Source organism: Prunus avium, chromosome 1 (genome assembly GCF_965620075.1).
Source record: "Prunus avium chromosome 1, drPruAviu1.hap1.1, whole genome shotgun sequence".
Taxonomy (NCBI): Eukaryota; Viridiplantae; Streptophyta; class Magnoliopsida; order Rosales; family Rosaceae; genus Prunus; species Prunus avium.
The window spans coordinates 38,058,068-38,075,353 of NC_142284.1; the positions used below are offsets into that span (position 1 = coordinate 38,058,068).

The 17,286-nt window shown below is 36.7% G+C and overlaps 1 pseudogene; it reads right to left on the reverse strand.

Moving 5' to 3' along the window:
* Positions 1–2,186: 2,186 nt before the first annotated feature.
* Positions 2,187–3,735, reverse strand: LOC110772685 (stemmadenine O-acetyltransferase-like; annotated as a pseudogene).
* Positions 3,736–17,286: the final 13,551 nt, after the last annotated feature.

The window sequence follows — 17,286 nt, forward strand, 5'->3', positions numbered from 1 at the left end:
AATGAGTAAATTTAATTACAATAAGAATTAAAAAAATTAAAGTGGTTTCAAAGAGATCTTTAAAAATAGACCAATTTTGAATATATAAAAAAAATTAATAACAAAATTTTCTTTGGTTGATGACAATATTATATATTCACACTTTTTTTTTATCCTGAAGAATTAGAAGTTGAGATTAAATGAGAATACATGAGAGCACCTATTTTTCAAGTTATTGTAAAAAATAAAGCTGTCCATGTGTCAATAAGTGGCTGTAGAGTTATTATGGTGTGCTAGTTGAAATGAATTTCATTTCATAATTCATTTTATTGACCTCTGAAATGAATTATTGATCACTGAAATGAAATATTGATCTTTGAAATGAACAGAACTTTACCACCGCAAGTCAAAAATTCAATTTATTGAAATAAATTGAAATGAACCTCACTATTGTAGATGCTTTAATATACGTACGCTTGTATTGTTCCGTCACCCTCTTTGGTGTTCATGAAAACTACAAGGTCCTTGTAGGTCAATCCCCCAACCAAAATCATTATCAATTTAGGACTCGTTTGGTACGTCTGACTATACTAATAACTAATTTTTGTCAGATAGTATTTGTCGGGAAAGAACAAACCGGGTTTTTGGTACATTGTAAGTAGATGTTCTTCAACATGTTCTTTTTAAGGTTCATACGCAATTGGTCTTCATATGTATATGTTTTTGGTTTTTCTAATTCAATTTCTAATGCATTTTAACCTTTGATTCTTAATGGTTACGTGTCTCTGGAGTATGCCATAGGCAGCCTAATTTTTTCTTTAATTTTTGTTTTTTCGTTGAGCTCACTTTTCCTTTTCATTTTTTTGTTACTTGTAGAGTATGTGGTGCAATTAACCATTAATAGGCTATTATTTTTTCTTCTCCACACTATTTTGGATTCGTTTATTTCTAAATAGACAATTATCTTTCAATTTTCCCCCATTTCCCCATGTCTATTTGCATGGGTACCATAGTTTCATGCGAGTGCTTGCATAATCGATTTGTATAGTATGTATTTTTATTGATTAAATTCTATTTTATCCATATATTAAATAAATATTATCAAAGAAAGAATTTAAAAATTCAATTAAAAAGTTCAATTACAAGGACCTAAAACTAAAACCCCAATAATAAAAAACTTCGGAGCACTTTGTAGTCTGGCAAGAATTCCAAGATGTTCCATTAAAACTCAATGGAAGCTTTAGATTGCACCTAACCTGGCCAGACAATCTACGAAGTTTTTCCTGGAAAGCAACCACCACGTCAATACTGTAAAGGTTGGTAGCATTGGGAAGCACAGGTTCCTCAAACACCAGAGGCTTCCACCCTTGAACAACTGCATTCTGAAAATGCTTGAACGACGTTACCTATCCATCAAAGTCACAAGACCAAATCTCTTGTTTTGATTTGGGTGTCAATCAACTCAAAGTGGAATTTCTTGTTAGAAATGAAAAATAAAGTGCCGTGTATTTAACTATGGGGAGAAAGAAAGAAATCAACCGTATTGAAAAAAGAAAAATCCTTGTCTGTATGTTATTAGGTAAAAGGTCACGTATAAAATGGGAGGCTTTAGGAAGAGATTTTGAATTAATCAAGATTTGGAATGAGCCTAAGCATAATCCTAAGACTGTGGAAACAAATTTTAGTCAACGTTCATTAAGTCGAGGGGCAAACTTGTAGGTAGGAAATTAGTTTTGATCATTGACTTCTTTTTTTCCTCTATTCATGGCTCTACCTACATTTTGTCATCATCTAAGATTACATACACGGCAAAGAAACCTGCAACTTGAAAAATAGAAAGTTATAATTACCACAACTTGAAAGAAACCTGCAACTTGAAAAATAGAAAATCTTTTACATAAACTTCTTTGTAGTCTTCAAGCATATGTTGAATATGTAGGTAATAACCTTAACACGAGTCCTAATTACCAGACCAATCAACGATGCATGAACACCATTATCGTCTCCACATTTTTCTTCTTCTTGAGCACCTTCTCAGCCTATCGGGTCTTCCAAGGCATATCAAACCCTTATCTTGTAATAAGAGTTTTTAAAATTTTAATTTTATTATGGAGAGAAGACCTCAATTGTGATTAATGAATCTTCACTGCAAACGATAATCATGATTATAATATCGTAACATGTAGATTTGTGAATCACAACTAAATATTGTTGTAGATTAGTATACTAATATTCAAAGTGTAGGCCTTAATTGAGAAAAGCTTGACGATTATTGAAACCTGAAACTGCACATAACTCAGACATATTATAGTTACATAGGGAAATTTGTAACACGAACATATAGTTACATAGAGAAATTTATTTCCTTAGCTTAGGAGCACCCGACGGGTTGGAGCAACATAGGAGAGCAACTCGCTATCACATTCAAACTTAGCCATGACTTCCTCCTCCAAACTAACATAAGCCTCTGTTCCACCACCCTCTTTGGTGTCCATGAAAAGCACAAGGTTCTTGTAGGTGAGTGACGGTGAGCCGACCCATGTAGGCCTCCCCCAACCAAAATCATTGTCATAAAGAGGAAATCTACAATAGCTACTAAAGCTAAGTAATATAGCCTTCTCTCCTCTCTTAAAACTATCAGCTAATTTTTTCATCACACCTAAGTGCTCATCACCTTGTTTTTGTAATTTCTTTACGTACTCATTGTCTATATTGCTTATTGCTTCTCGAACCACCGGGATCACCATGCCATGACCACATTCTTCATCACCACCACCACTACTGGGAATTCGCAGTGGAGCTGTCATGGCCGAACAAAAAAGATTCCCGAAAAAACTTTGAGGCAATGGTGGATCAAACCTCGGACGCAAGTTCACAGCATGTATCACCATGTACAACTTATTCAAGGTACTATCTTTTGTAGCCGCAACAAACCGACTCCATAAGAAAGTGGATAAGGTTTCCACACGAGTTGGGCGTTTCTTCATATTGTGCATACTTTGTTCATATCTTTCTCGGAGGTTCTCTATTTGAGAGGCATCAAACACAAACCGCTTTGTTACTCTATCCTTTGTGATGCCAACGCTGCCATCAAATCCAATATTAAACTCCTTTGGTGGGAAGAGTGTGGATGAGACAAACTCCGGAGGGTTTATGTTGGCTTGGTCTCCACGAGCAATGGCTGCCCAAATTTTGCTAAACATGAAATACGACAACCCATCAGCAATCTTGTGAGAAATGCATTGACCAATTGCAAAGCCTCCACATTGAAATATGTTGAGTTGGACCCCTAGGGGCAATGAATTGGTAATATCATCAAGTTCAAAGGGCATGAACTTGTTGAGCTCACCAGGGATAGGGTTGTTGAGAACATCAGAAAGTGTGCAATCCAGTACTCGAGCTTCGACGAAAGGGATGCCCTCGTCATTGCAATGTATGAACTGGTTGTTCTTGATACGTCCGGCTAGAGGGTAGTGTAGAAAAGGTTTAAGACCTCGCATAATGAGCTCTTGAGGTGGTTGGATATTTCAGTGCTGTTGGGTTGTGTCTTGGCATTGTGTTCATAGAAGAGGAGCAAAGGGTTGTAGACTTGGGGAGCTATTTGATCAAGAAAGGAGAATTGGTAGTGGCGAAGATGGTCAGGGGTTGGAGAAGATGGTTTGATAATCTCTTTGGAGATTACTTCAACTTCAACCTTCATGATCGTCTGCTTAAGTTCAAGTACCTTGGTAACAAAACAATAAAGGTATGTTTAGCTGTGATTGTAATTGTATGTGGTTTGTGTTGCTCTTCAAGGAGACTTATATAGAGCTAAAGTAACTCCATGCCAAAGGGACTCCTAGTAGTTTCCAATAATTTAATGTTGCTTTGTTTAATGCATAGTTTAAATTTTTTTTCATTAATACTAACTATTTTTTATATATTATTTTTTATAGAGATTGACCAATCATATTGAATTAAAAAAATAACTATAGTATTTATGACTGTATGATTAAACCCTAGCCCCCTATCGCCCAAAAAACCCTCCTAGAGCCGTTTCACTTTGAGGGGAGAGGAAACCACTGTTCTTCCTCCCCTTTCCCCTCTTCTCTTCCTTCCTCTCTTCTCCCCTCATTTTCAGAGACAAAAGGTTTTCCCTATTTGTCTTCGTTTTGTTATGATTTTCCTCCAACCATCACAGGCAGCTGTGTTTCAACATCGGATCTCCACCACCATCCTTTTTGCGGTTTCTTTATGTTCGGAATAACTCACAGCGACTCTTTAGGTTCTCTGTGTAGTTTTCACCTCTCCATTTGTGAGAGCTTTTCACCTCTCATTTGTGAGAGCTTTTCTTCTCTCATTTGTGAGAGCTTTTTTCATCTCTCCTTTGTGAGATCTTTTCATCTCTCCTTTGTGAGAGTTTTAGTTGTATTGTTATGGCTTGGTTTTTTCAAGTTTTTTCTCTTTTTGATTATTCTGAGTTGGCAATCTTAATTGGGATGCCTATGCAAGAGTTTTTTCGATCCTGCATGATCGTTAGTGGAGGCACACTAGATTGTCTTAATTTTGATGTTAGACTGCCCTGTTATTGTAATGGCCTTTTGTGACTAGTGGCTTTTTTGACTGAATTAGGAATGCAATTCTAGAATTTCTCAAAAAAAAAAAAAAAAAAACTAGGGAGTATGATTGGAGTTCAAATTTTATAGAGAGCTCCTAAAATAACTTTTTTGTGTTTTTAGCTAAATTTTAACTAAAGAATAGGGAGTATGACTGTAGATATGCTCTTAATTGTTGTTTCTTTTTGGGGTTTTGTTGCGTAGATACAGCTGCACCAAAATGGATTCAGCTGCATCCTCAACTTGTGATACTCGCAAGTGCACGAGCCGTTCGGTAGTATAGCGTATGTAAGTGCGAGGTCGATCCCACGAGGATTGGTGATTGAATGATTCAATTCATTTTCCCTACACAAAACAGAAATGAAAAAGAAGGGAAATAAATAAAACAAGGAAGAAAGAAAATAACTAACTCAAGCAGATAAGTTCCCAAGTTCAATTAGATTAACGGATTGATTCTAGCTAATGTATGATTAAGCCATGGTGTGTGGTCATAACCTTGTGTTCCTAATTCCCTAATTTGATCATTTGTTGTCTAACCTAAAATTAAGCATTAGGAACCCATTAAGCATAGAAGAACAATTTAAACAACCAAGCATGTATCTAATCCCTGTTGTCGAATGTCCATACATACTCTTCCTATTCATAGTTCAATTCGAATTAAAGTATGGTGTCTACTCTTAATTCAAACCAAGATAGCTAACATGCAAGCCTAAATGGTGATCAATCATTCAAACTAGCATATTAACTTATAAGCATAATGAATAAGAACAAAAATCATAATTGAAACTTGGAAACTAATCAAACTTGAAACTAAAGAAAAGAATTTACATAAAAATGAAAATTAAAGTAGAACTTGGAAAGACTTAAAGGAAAATTTCAGCACAAAGATCTCATTATAACAATTGAAAACTAGAAAGAGAAACTAAGAGAATTTGAGGGAGAGAAGGGAAGGGAGCTCTAGAGAAGTGTTTGAGAGCTCCCCCCCTTGGGGTGTGTTTACAAGCTTGGGAAACCTCACTATATATAGGCCTAAGGAAGCTGAAAATCTGAATTAAGTATGGATAATGCATACAACACTTGTTTTATAAAATCTGAAATGGTTGATGCACTTCACTAATAAATCCCACCAGCAGCCCTAGCTCATCTTCATGTCACCATGACCAAGCTTCCAACCAGAAATAATAGCTCATCCTGAGGTCAGCATGACCAGCAACTTCAAGGGCTTACGAATTGGGCTTTCCTTAAGCAAATTAAGACTTTAAGCACTCAAACTTGAAGTTCAGAATGTCTTCTTTCCAGCCATATATCATTTGGGCCAATCCAAGGTCGGAGGAGGAAGTTAAGGCCAAAACAAATTGCTAACTCATTTTGCGCGCTGATAAAATCCATCCTGAGCATGGCTCTGTGTTTGCTAGGTAACAGACTCCATATTTATCCAATGGGGCTGAATTTTGGATATGTTATAGTACATACCCATTGGAACAACTTTCATGAAGAATGCTGCCTCATCCGAGCTGTGTAGGTTGCTGAAACAAAGCTTGCAATATGACCTACGAAACTGGGCTGGCAGGGGACTGTAGCCAAAATTGAGTTTGTCTTTAAGCTCTTCATCTATTCATCCAAATTAGGCCCTAACATGCACGGATTGCATCATTTACTATCCAAAGCCATCATTATTACCTAAAGCTCAATGAACTGAAAGATAAACACAAAAAGGATTAAAAGCACAAGTTTAACTCAAAAACATAACCAAATCATAAGCTAGAAGGGTACAAAATGATATACAATTATGAACCGATCAGGTTTCCCCCCTCATATTTCATAAATAAATAAAAATTTAATGAATTAGGCATACCCAGTACACCAACTATATTTTCAAGCTTGAATTAATGGCCCATTTATGTGTAATATTGGATTTATCTCATGTCTTAGATTGTTCACGCAAACTTGCATGTATATTCATGGGCCATAATTGACATTAACACGGTTGAAAATTTTCCATATCTTTTAAAGCACTTAGGTTTGCATTATTGATAGATATTTCTAGCTGATTGATTAAAGGCAGCATTCAATTTAGTTGTTAATGGTTTAATCACCAACTACTAAAGTCAGGTCTGATATGGATGGCAACGGCAAGTTAACTCCAAAGTCCAGATCCAAACAATTAATAGCAATACTTACTTGCGAAAAGCACAGAAATATATAGTAGAAAATATACCAAAAAGGATTAAACTTAGCAGTCAAGTCTTTAAAGATACCATTTGAGTTATCCCATTGCTTTAAAGAAATGTGAGCACACAATGACCCAAATAGACCTTCGCAATAATCCAATTCTGAGACTCAGAGGCCACATGAAAATGATAACTTTTTATCGACAAAAAGATATTATCTTTCCCATATTATGAAAACTAATCTGTATTAATGAATTGACATGATTATGAAGCAAACACACTGGTAATGTGTATGTAAATAGCTGAAGATGAGCTAAATATGAATTGATATAATGTTTAAATACCTATGTATATGGGCTGAAATACAATTTACGTTTCAATGTGGAGTTAAATACTTGAATATGACGTAAATACGAATTAAGCACATGTAATACCTACAACATAGGTTGAGAAGCAAATTGTGTTATTATTTGAAAGGCTGTTTAAATTTGAACGTTTTATTTTCTGTTTTAATATTTTGGCTGTTTTCTTTTATTTATTATGGGAGTTACAATTGTTTAAATTTTTAGTTTTTATTTTCTATTCATTGTCTTAATTTTTCTAGTTAAATGTGTCTGGAGGTTACGAGTGTTAGATGCCTAGAAAAGGCCACTCCTCCTTCACATTTGAACACACCGCAATCAAATTTCTCTATTCTCATACGTACTTTTATATATTCCCTACTTTCCATATTATTATTTTGGGCAACGGTTCTGTGGCTTCAAGATTTCTATCTGACTGTGAACGTGCTCATAGCGGACCTTGAACTTGAATATTGGGGTTGTATCTTGGAGTCTTGTAGACCATCATTACTTGTACGTAGGAAGGCTACAAAGGCTTTTGGACAGCGTCTTTGACGTACTTTCACTATACCATTGTCCTTCCTACTTTCCAAGCCATTCTTGTTTCAAAGATAACATAATATAACCAAAAATATTTGAACTTAAATACTTATGCTTGGAAAGCAATAGTCATTAATACTTATTCAAGATCAAATAATGTAATTTTAATTGCATAAAATCATTTATAAAACAAAAGTCCATTCACTGGGCGTTCGAGCTAGCTTGACCCTTTGAGGGTCCTTCCTGTGGGTCTGATGATGCCCGAGTACCTATTGAAGCCATTAAATATATTTAATTAATAAAATTGTTCAACATAATTATTTAATCCAAAACCCTGACCCTCGGCTTCTAAAAGTGTGTGTACATGGTTTAAGACCATTCCTATGCCCACTTAAACATTTCGGACGGTTAGAACGATCTGAAAAGACTCGAGACTCAATAAGCGAAAATTCCTCGAAAAAGTCAACCTAGGACACCGTGGGGTCCGCGACCTCCAAGTATCAACTTGAGAGTTCCTATAGGTTCCACACATTTTAATAACCATGTCCTGCAAGTTTGGTCCAAATCGAACGGTCGGATTGTTCATGATCGTACGATCGGACGGTTATCGTTGAATTAAACTTTAAATTATTGAATTGGAACATCCAGGGCTTCGATTCACGATCCGCAAAATCCTACACGATCCTAGGAGTGCATAGATCAACATATATTAAATTGGAGACGATCCAACGGTTCAAACCTATCGAACCCGGATAACGCACAATAGGCGAAATCCGTTCGAGGATCAAACGATATATGAATTGAAATCCGAGCACACCTACATGCTCGTGACAACTAGGAGATCACATTGAGACACAATGCCCTTATGCTACAGTGCCCATGTGCCGCCACACGGGCCGGCAGCGTGTGGGTATCCTAAGCGATACCGGCGGCCGGAAAACTTCAAAATCAAGGGCCAAGATTCCTACCACAGGTTTATGACATCGATTGGAGCCACTTTTTTTCTTGGACCTACCTCGAAAAATGACTGGAAGTGGCCGGAATTTCAAATTGAAAACCGGCTAAACTTAGGGTTGTAAATCGAACTACCTAGGCTAGAAATCGATCCAATCCTACCCAACCATCAGCTAGGGTTGAAAAATCTATGAGAAACCATACTTCACTCGTCGAAATTGGTGGCCGGAGGAGAGAGAACGAACGATGGAAATTTCTAACGAAAATGGGCCGAGTTTCATGTTTTTCCGGCGGATTCCAGCGATTCCAAGGGCAGGGACCGATCGAGAAAGGAAGGGGGAGAGGCGGCGATCAGTTCGGGTCCGATCCCGGCTCCGGTGGTGAGCTGTGGTGGGGGCTATGGAGGACGGTGGTGGCTGGAAGAAAAATGAAAGAGGGGGGGGGGGGGGGTCTAGTTTGCCCGACGGGGAGAGAGAGAGAGATAAAAGATTTTTTTTATATATTATTTTGTTTTTTTTTATTTTAACATCTCTTTTTTGAATTATTTACGAGTTTGCCACTGGGACATTTTTTATTGTATCTTTCTCGTTACAACTTAGATTCGAGCCCACTACGTGTCTACAGACTTGTCTCGACGTGCTCTATGCAACAGTCCAATTAAAATTTCCAAATTCCTTTCTGGTCAAAAAGTCAACATTTATCCTAATAAAATATTCTCGTGTCAAAATAGTCTTTTTCCTGAATAAATTAATAATTAATAATTTAATTAGGATTGAGTTATTACAAATTCAGTCTTTATTAGCACATAAGTATTGCTTGCGTTTTTTTTTTAAATTATTGCTTGCCACACATTTTGCTTACCAACATTAAACAAAAATCCATTTTTAAGAATATTACACTACAACCAAGTTGGAAGAGAATAAAACATTTAATTACAAAATTCACCAACCATTTAATTAACAAATTCATTTAAGGCTAGTTTATTTGGTGTACGTTTTCTATACAATTTTAATAACAATTTTAACAACAATCTAAACGTTTGTCTACACAACTTTTAATAATAAATTTGAATTTTTAATAACTATCTTGGTCTGAACATTTGGCATTTAAAACAAAATTCAAAATCGTATTAAAGTCAATATTCAAAGCTAATTAAGTAACCAAAGTTAATAATAGTATATATATAATAATAATAATAATAATAATAATAATAATAATAATAATAACAATAAAGTTAGATACCTTGTCATAAACTTGGCACGTTAATTTTTTTTAAGTTATTTGTTTACCAATTGTTTGATTATTATTAAATTTCAACTTGTATTACATTTATATACCAGATTTTGTTGCTTCATTATTGTTTATTGGAATTGAGATGGATAGTGTAGAGACCAATAATGTTAAACCTGGAAAATTTAATGGGACAAATTTTAAGAGGTGGCAAAGACAACTTAAATATTGGTTGTTGGTGCTAAAACTAAACAGATATAAATAGAAGCAACTTACAGGTGATGTGGATGGTTTAAAGACCAATTGAGCCTTCGGTATGGACACGTTCTTCCTTGGGTTGCTGGATTTGGGACAAGGAGAGAAACAATGGATGAGGTCTAGGGTGTCGGTGTGGTACCAGCCGAAGACCCTTCGATGATAAAGTAAGTTTCTTTATGAGCTTTAGCTATTGACAATGTATGAGCACGAGAGTCAAGTTGAAAGTCTTACCCTTTGTCTATGGTAAGGGGGCCTATTTATAGAAAGTGCCTAGTGTACTCTTAGTACTTAGTTTCGATGTGGGACTCGTGGGAGTGCCTTCTGAGGTCGACACGAGTCTGCAAGACTCCGATTGATTAATCGTACTCCTAGTCGGGTTCTTGATTTCAAGACTCCGCTTAATGTGTTCTGTGCCCATACTTCTCCGGTTGCAGTCTCTAAGTTATCTCCGAAGGTATTTGGGTGTGTTGCTTATGTTTATGTCTACTCCCATCAATGGAGTAAACTTGATCCGTGTGCTCTCCGCTGCGTCTTCATTGGCTATTCTAATACTCAGAAGGGTTATAAGTGTTATCACCCTCATACTCAAAAGGTACATGTTACTTTGGATGTCACTTTTCATGAAGAAGTGCCGTATTATGTTTCTCCCTCCTCTTCAATTCAGGGGGAGAGGGGGAGTGAATTGAAGAGTGTTGAAGTGGAAGATCTTGGACGTGAAGATGCATGTGAAGGAATTTCTCACGAAATGGAAACAACCGATCGCGTAGAGGAAGCGACCGGTTGCGATAGAGTCTACTTGGAAACGACCGGTGGCATAGAGGAAGAGACCGATCGCGATAGAACCTGCCTGGAAATGACCGGTTGCGCAGAAGGTCACGACCAGTCGCATGCCCCGATGACTGACAACAATGACTGCTTGGAAGCGACCAGTCGCACAAAAGGTCACGACCGGTCGTAGGTTGATTTTTTGGAGGAATTTTGCTCTACCCCAGAAGAATGTGACAGTGATACTAGTGACTCTTGTGTAGATGGATTTAGTTCCTTTGCCACAAGGGAAGAAAGTAGTTGGATGCAGATGGATGTTTACTTTGAAGCATAAGGCTGATAGTTCTATTGATCGTTACAAGGCTAGATTGTTAGCCAAGGGGAATACTCAGACATATGGAGTGGATTATCTGGGGACATTTTTTCCAGTGGCAAAGCTCAACACTGTGCATGTGCTTTTATCTCTTGCTGCTAACCACGATTGGCCCTTATTGCAGTTTGATGTAAAAAAATGCTTTTCTACATTGTGACCTCCAGGAAGAAATTTATATGGATCTTCCTCCCGGTATTCCTGTGACCTCTAAGAAGGGTGTTGTATGTCGGCTGCGAAAGTCATTGTATGGATTAAAGTAGTCTCCAAGAGCGTGGTTTAGAAGATTTGCTGCATCCGTGAAAAAGTTTGGGTATTTGCAAAGTAACTCTGATCATACTTTGTTTCTGAAGCGTCATAAAGGTAAATTGACGGCTTTAATTATTTATATTGATGATATAATTGTGACTGGAGATGATCATGTAGAAATACAGAGTCTTCAGAAGTATCTGGCTTCCTAGTTCGAGATGAAATCATTGGGTGATTTAAAGTACTTTCTTGGGATTGAAGTTGCCAGGTCTAAACATGGTATTTTTCTATCCCAAAGTAAGTATGTTTTGGATTTACTTGCAGAGACTGAGATGTTGGATTGTAAACCGATTGATACCCTTAGTGAGCAGAATCATAAGTTGGGGTTATATCCTGATCAAGTTCCGATTGATAAAGAACGTTATCAATGACTTGTGGGGAAATTGATTTATTTAGCTCATACCTGTCAGAACATTGCATATGCTGTAAGTATGGTGAGTCAGTTTATGCACTCTCCTAGTGTAGATCATATGGGGGCTGTGACTCGTATTTTAAGGTATCTAAAAGTAACTCATGGCAAGAGATTGTTGTTTTCCAAATATGGTCATACAGATGTGGAAGGGTATACTGGTGCTGATTGGGCTGGTTCAGCCACTGTTAGGCGTTCTACGTCTGGGTATTTCATGTTTGTTGGTGGTAACCTTGTTACTTGGAGAAGTAAGAAACAAAAAGTGGTGTCTTGATCTAGTTCCGAGGCCGAGTATCGTGGGATGGCTCACGGCGTATGTGAGTTACTATGGTTGAGGAGATTGTTGAGAGATCTTGGTTTTGGGCCACAAAAGCCTATGTGTTTATATTGTGACAATAAGGCTGCAATTGCAATTGCACATAACCTGGTGCAACATGATCGTACAAAGCATGTGGAGGTTGATCGAAATTTCATTAAAGAGAAGTTGGATGCGAAGATTGTTTCCTTCTCGTTCATCAACTCTAAGTATCAGTTAGCCGATGTCCTTACAAAAGCTGTCTCTTCCAGTATCTTCCTCAACTCGCTTGACAAATTGGGCATGTGCGACATCTTTGCTCCAACTTGAGGGGGAGTGTTAGCGAGATCCTATAGGAGATTTACTTCCTAGTATATTAGGATTTTTTTTATTTCCTTTTTTTTGTATAGATATTATGTAATTAGGACTTTAGCTTATTTCATAGTATAACCCTGCTAGGGTTTGTAACCTTGTATTATAAATACCTCCTTTCGGAGAATGAAATATACCGAAAAATATTCTACCCACTTTGTTTGACAAATCTAACATATAGAAAGAAAGAAAATTAAAAGTTCAATATGTCATTCAATAACATATATACCTTAAAGCGTAGCCATTGAATGAAAGTGCTATTGTGCTTATCTTGTAGCCACTTTGTTATCTTTCTAAATTTTGGATAAGTGGTCTTAATGTGGATCATATGTTCCCTACAATTGACACGAAAAAATCACGCATTACGGACCCTTATATATAAGATAAACATAATGAGTAATAATATTTAAAATGGTTACATATGAAAAATTAAACTCATACGTACTCGATATAAGGTAGGACTTCCTCCGTATTCTCAAAGACATATAGATGTACCTGGTTCAACAAGTCCAGATCAACTAAGCTCACTATGCAACCTGATAATGGCTTTGAAACTCCAATCTTCTGGCTTGAAGGCACTCCAACTGTACTAACATCAGATAAATGCTCGGTACAAAACTCTACAGCTTCTTCAGCTATATACCGCTAAGCAATGCAACCTTCGGGACGAGTACGATTCTGAACATACCCCTTTAGCACTTTCATATATCTTACAAACGGATACATCCATCTAAAATATACTGGCCCACATAGACGAACTTCTCTGACAAGATGTACTACTAGATGAACCATGATATCAAAGAATGATGGGGGAAAGTACTTCTCAAGCAAACACAAAGTAACTTCTACATCTTCTTTCAACTTATCTAGCTTGGAAATATCTACCGTCTTTGCACATATAGCATTGAAGAAGAAGCACAATCGAGTTATTGCATACCTTGCAGGCTTCTCCAAAACAGAACGAATTGCCACATGGAGCAATTATTGCATCAATGTATGACAATCATGAGATTTAAGGCCAAGAAGTCTTGAATCTTTTAAAGATACAAGATTTTTTGTATTTGAAGAATAACCTTCAGGGACCTTCATACCATAGAAAGAATTGCAAACCGCAATCTTCTCTGCTCTTGACAAATTCGAAGGCCCTGGAGGCAAGCGAGTACGTCTTTCTCCATACTCGGGTTGCAAATCAGTTTTGACCCCCATGTGCAATAAGTCTAACCGAGCAGCAATCCCATCTTTATTTTTTTCAGGGATCTTTAGCAATGTACCAATGATGCTATTGCAAACATTCTTCTCAATGTGCATAACATCTCGGGCATGCCTCACAGGGAGGTATTTCCAATACTCGAGATCAAAGAATTTTGATTTCTTCTTCCAACAAACTCTGTTACCATCATTCTCACCAACACTTCCCCAATTTTTCGAGCCCCATATGTAATTAATATCTTCAACCATATGCAGCACTTCTTCTCCGGTTAATGGCTCGGGAGGCATGCCATATTCAGGTTTCCCATTAAAAGCTGCACGTTGCCTCCTATATGGATGATTGATTGGTAACCATTTTCTATGCCCAATGTAACAAATTTTGTGGCCATTTTTCAACCTGTGACTAGGTGTATCATCGCCGCATATTGGACAAGCTTTATATCCTTTAACGACACAACCAGATAAGTTTCCATAGGTAGGAAAATCATTAATTGTCCACAGTAATACACCTCTGAGTGTAAAGTATTCTCCTATGTGGGCATCATACACTCCTCTAATCCCATCCCACAGAGATTTTAAATCATCAATCAAAGGCTCTAAGTAGACGTCTATATCATTTTCGGGCTGTTTAGGACCGGAAATCAATAAGGTCAACATCATGAACTTCTGCTTCATGCGTAGCCATGGTGGGAGATTATATGTAACTAAGATAACTGGGCAACAACTGTATCTTCTACTTAAAGAACTGTGGGGATTGAATCCATCAGATGAGAGAGCCAATCTCAAGTTTCTTGGCTCATTACCAAAGTCGGGCCATTTTTCATCAACAAGTTTCCAAGACGGGGAATCCGCTGGATGAGACATATAATCGTCAACTGATTTTCTTTCAGCATGCCAAGTCAAACTCTTAGCTGTCTTATGTGATGGAAACATCTTTTTAAACCTTGGAATTGGAGGAAAATACCACACCACCTTCGCTGCCACACCCTTTTTGAAGAACCCATCTTTGGTTTCCTTCCACCTTGAGATACCACAAGTAGGACAATTAGTTGAATCCTCATACTCCTTCCTATACAAAATGCAGTCATTGGGACATGCGTGGATTTTCTCATAACTCATCCCTAAAACAGACAAAGTCTTTTTTGCCTCATACATAGAGGAAGGTAGTGTATTTCCTTCTGGAAGCAATTCTCCTTGAAGTATCAATAATTCTATAAAACAAACATCACTCATCCCATGTTTTGCTTTCAAATTATATAACTTCACCAAAGCCGACAACTTCGTGTACTTACTGCAACCAGGGTACAAGGGTTCATCGCCATCCCTAATCACATTGGCAAACTCATAAGGATCATATCCAATATCATCCATAATTCTTCAGAAACATAACTGAACCTACTTTGCTCATCTACTTCCACATTTCTACTAGCATTGGTAGTCCATTCCCATGGTTCTCCATGCCATGTCCAAATCTTATAGCTTTGGTCAATTCCATTAAAGTATAAGTGTTCCCTTATAATTCCAACCCCAAACAATCAAATATTCCCACATTTAACACATGGACAACGAATATGAGTTGTATTTCCAAGATTTTCTATAGCAAAATTCAAAAATCCTTCCACCCCTAACTCATATGCCTTCGATCTTCTATCCGCATGCATCCATGACTTATCCATCTCAAACACTATAAAATCATATATATATTAAATAGGAAAGACCAGCAATGAAACACTACCTCTTTCAAATAGCAGAGAACAAATTGAAAATAAAAAATAAAACAAGAACAAGACGACGGTTTTTACGACATAATTGTCGTTTAATATCAATTTAGACAACGGCATCTATAGTTACCGTCGTCATTAAGATACCCAAACCCAGAAATTTGTATTGCTTTTAGAAGAACAAAGTACGGGGTTCTGGTAGTCTAAAGACGACGGTTAATGGAGAAACAGTCGTCTTTAGGCTACTAGTTGCGGATTAAAACTCAGACGATGGGAGTAAATGAACAACTGACGTCGTAATAAACATTTAGACGACGATTTGATCCATCAACCATCGTCGTGGGTTAAAAAAAAAAAAAGCTTAAATCTCCCATCCCCATTCCTTTTCCAAGAACCCGTGGCCAAACAAACATAAAAGAACCCAAACAGAGAGTAATTATTACAAGAATGTAAACACTAAAACATAAAATGACCCAAATATAGCTACGAACAAAAACACTTATGGATTTAAGAAGCGGTGCAATATCATTAAATAAAGAGATTAGGGTTTGCACTTACATGGATAAGATAACCAATGCTTCAGAGAGAGCTGAGAGAATATAACAAAAGCTTGAGAGAGAGCTGAGAGAATATACCCAATGCTTTGAGAGAGAGCGAAAACTTTAAGACAAATTTATGTTGAAGAGAGAGAATGAACTATTTTAGGGTTAAAGGGAAATTCTGAAAATTTTAGATTGCAGTCAAAAATTTAAAGTACCACGTTTTTCAACGACGACGGTAAATACTTAGATATGGACGTTTAATACTCACTTACGACGGCAGTTTCCATACAAAACCGCCATTGTAAACAGAACATATGTCACCTCTTAATAACCGACGTCGTAAATATGATATAATTAGTCCGGGTTTGGGTTTCCTGGGATTCAAAAGCGCATAGTTGAAAAAAAACATCGGGAGAAAACCGGTGTCGTTTCAATAAACCCTAAATCCTAAATTTAACAATAATTATAAAAAAATACACAAGTATGAGAAAAATGAACCGAAAATTGCTACGGACTCCTTACAACAATGCCTTCTATAATAGTAGGCTAAAATTTGGATTTCATCATTTTGAATTTATGGGCACCAATGGATCACATAAACTTTAGGGTTATGTAATGTAAAGTATAAGGAGTACCGTGCTTTGTCTCTAAATTTGTTTGAATTTTATTATCATTTGAACTTTGAAAACTAAAATTACATTTTTCAGGCCTTAACGGGCAATATATTGTCTCAATGAGTGCATAGAATTTGTCGATATATTTTTCAGATTTTGTTTTTAATATATTATTAATATTAGTAATTAAATACAATAAAAAAATATTTGTAAAATTATATTTTTTAAAGCTTTAGGGGGAGAGACAATATTTCAATGAGTGCTTGGTAGTTGTCAGTTTAATTTTTGGCATTAATGTTGAATTTAATATGGAATTAAATAAATATAAAAGTCATTTAAAATTAAATGCTAAATGACCTAACCGACGTTGTATCCTTTTACAACGACGTTAAACATCACAAACTGACGTCATATATTGTTTTAGACGTCGAAATGAACACAAAATGACATTATTAAGTTACCACGTCGTCTTGTTTTACTCCCCGACGTGGATAATTAAGTTCCCACGTCATCTTGTTTTAAATAACGGACACGGATGATAATGTAACCACGTCAATTTTTTGGATCACCGACGTGGGTTATTGTATTACCACGTCATCTTCTTTTGGATCA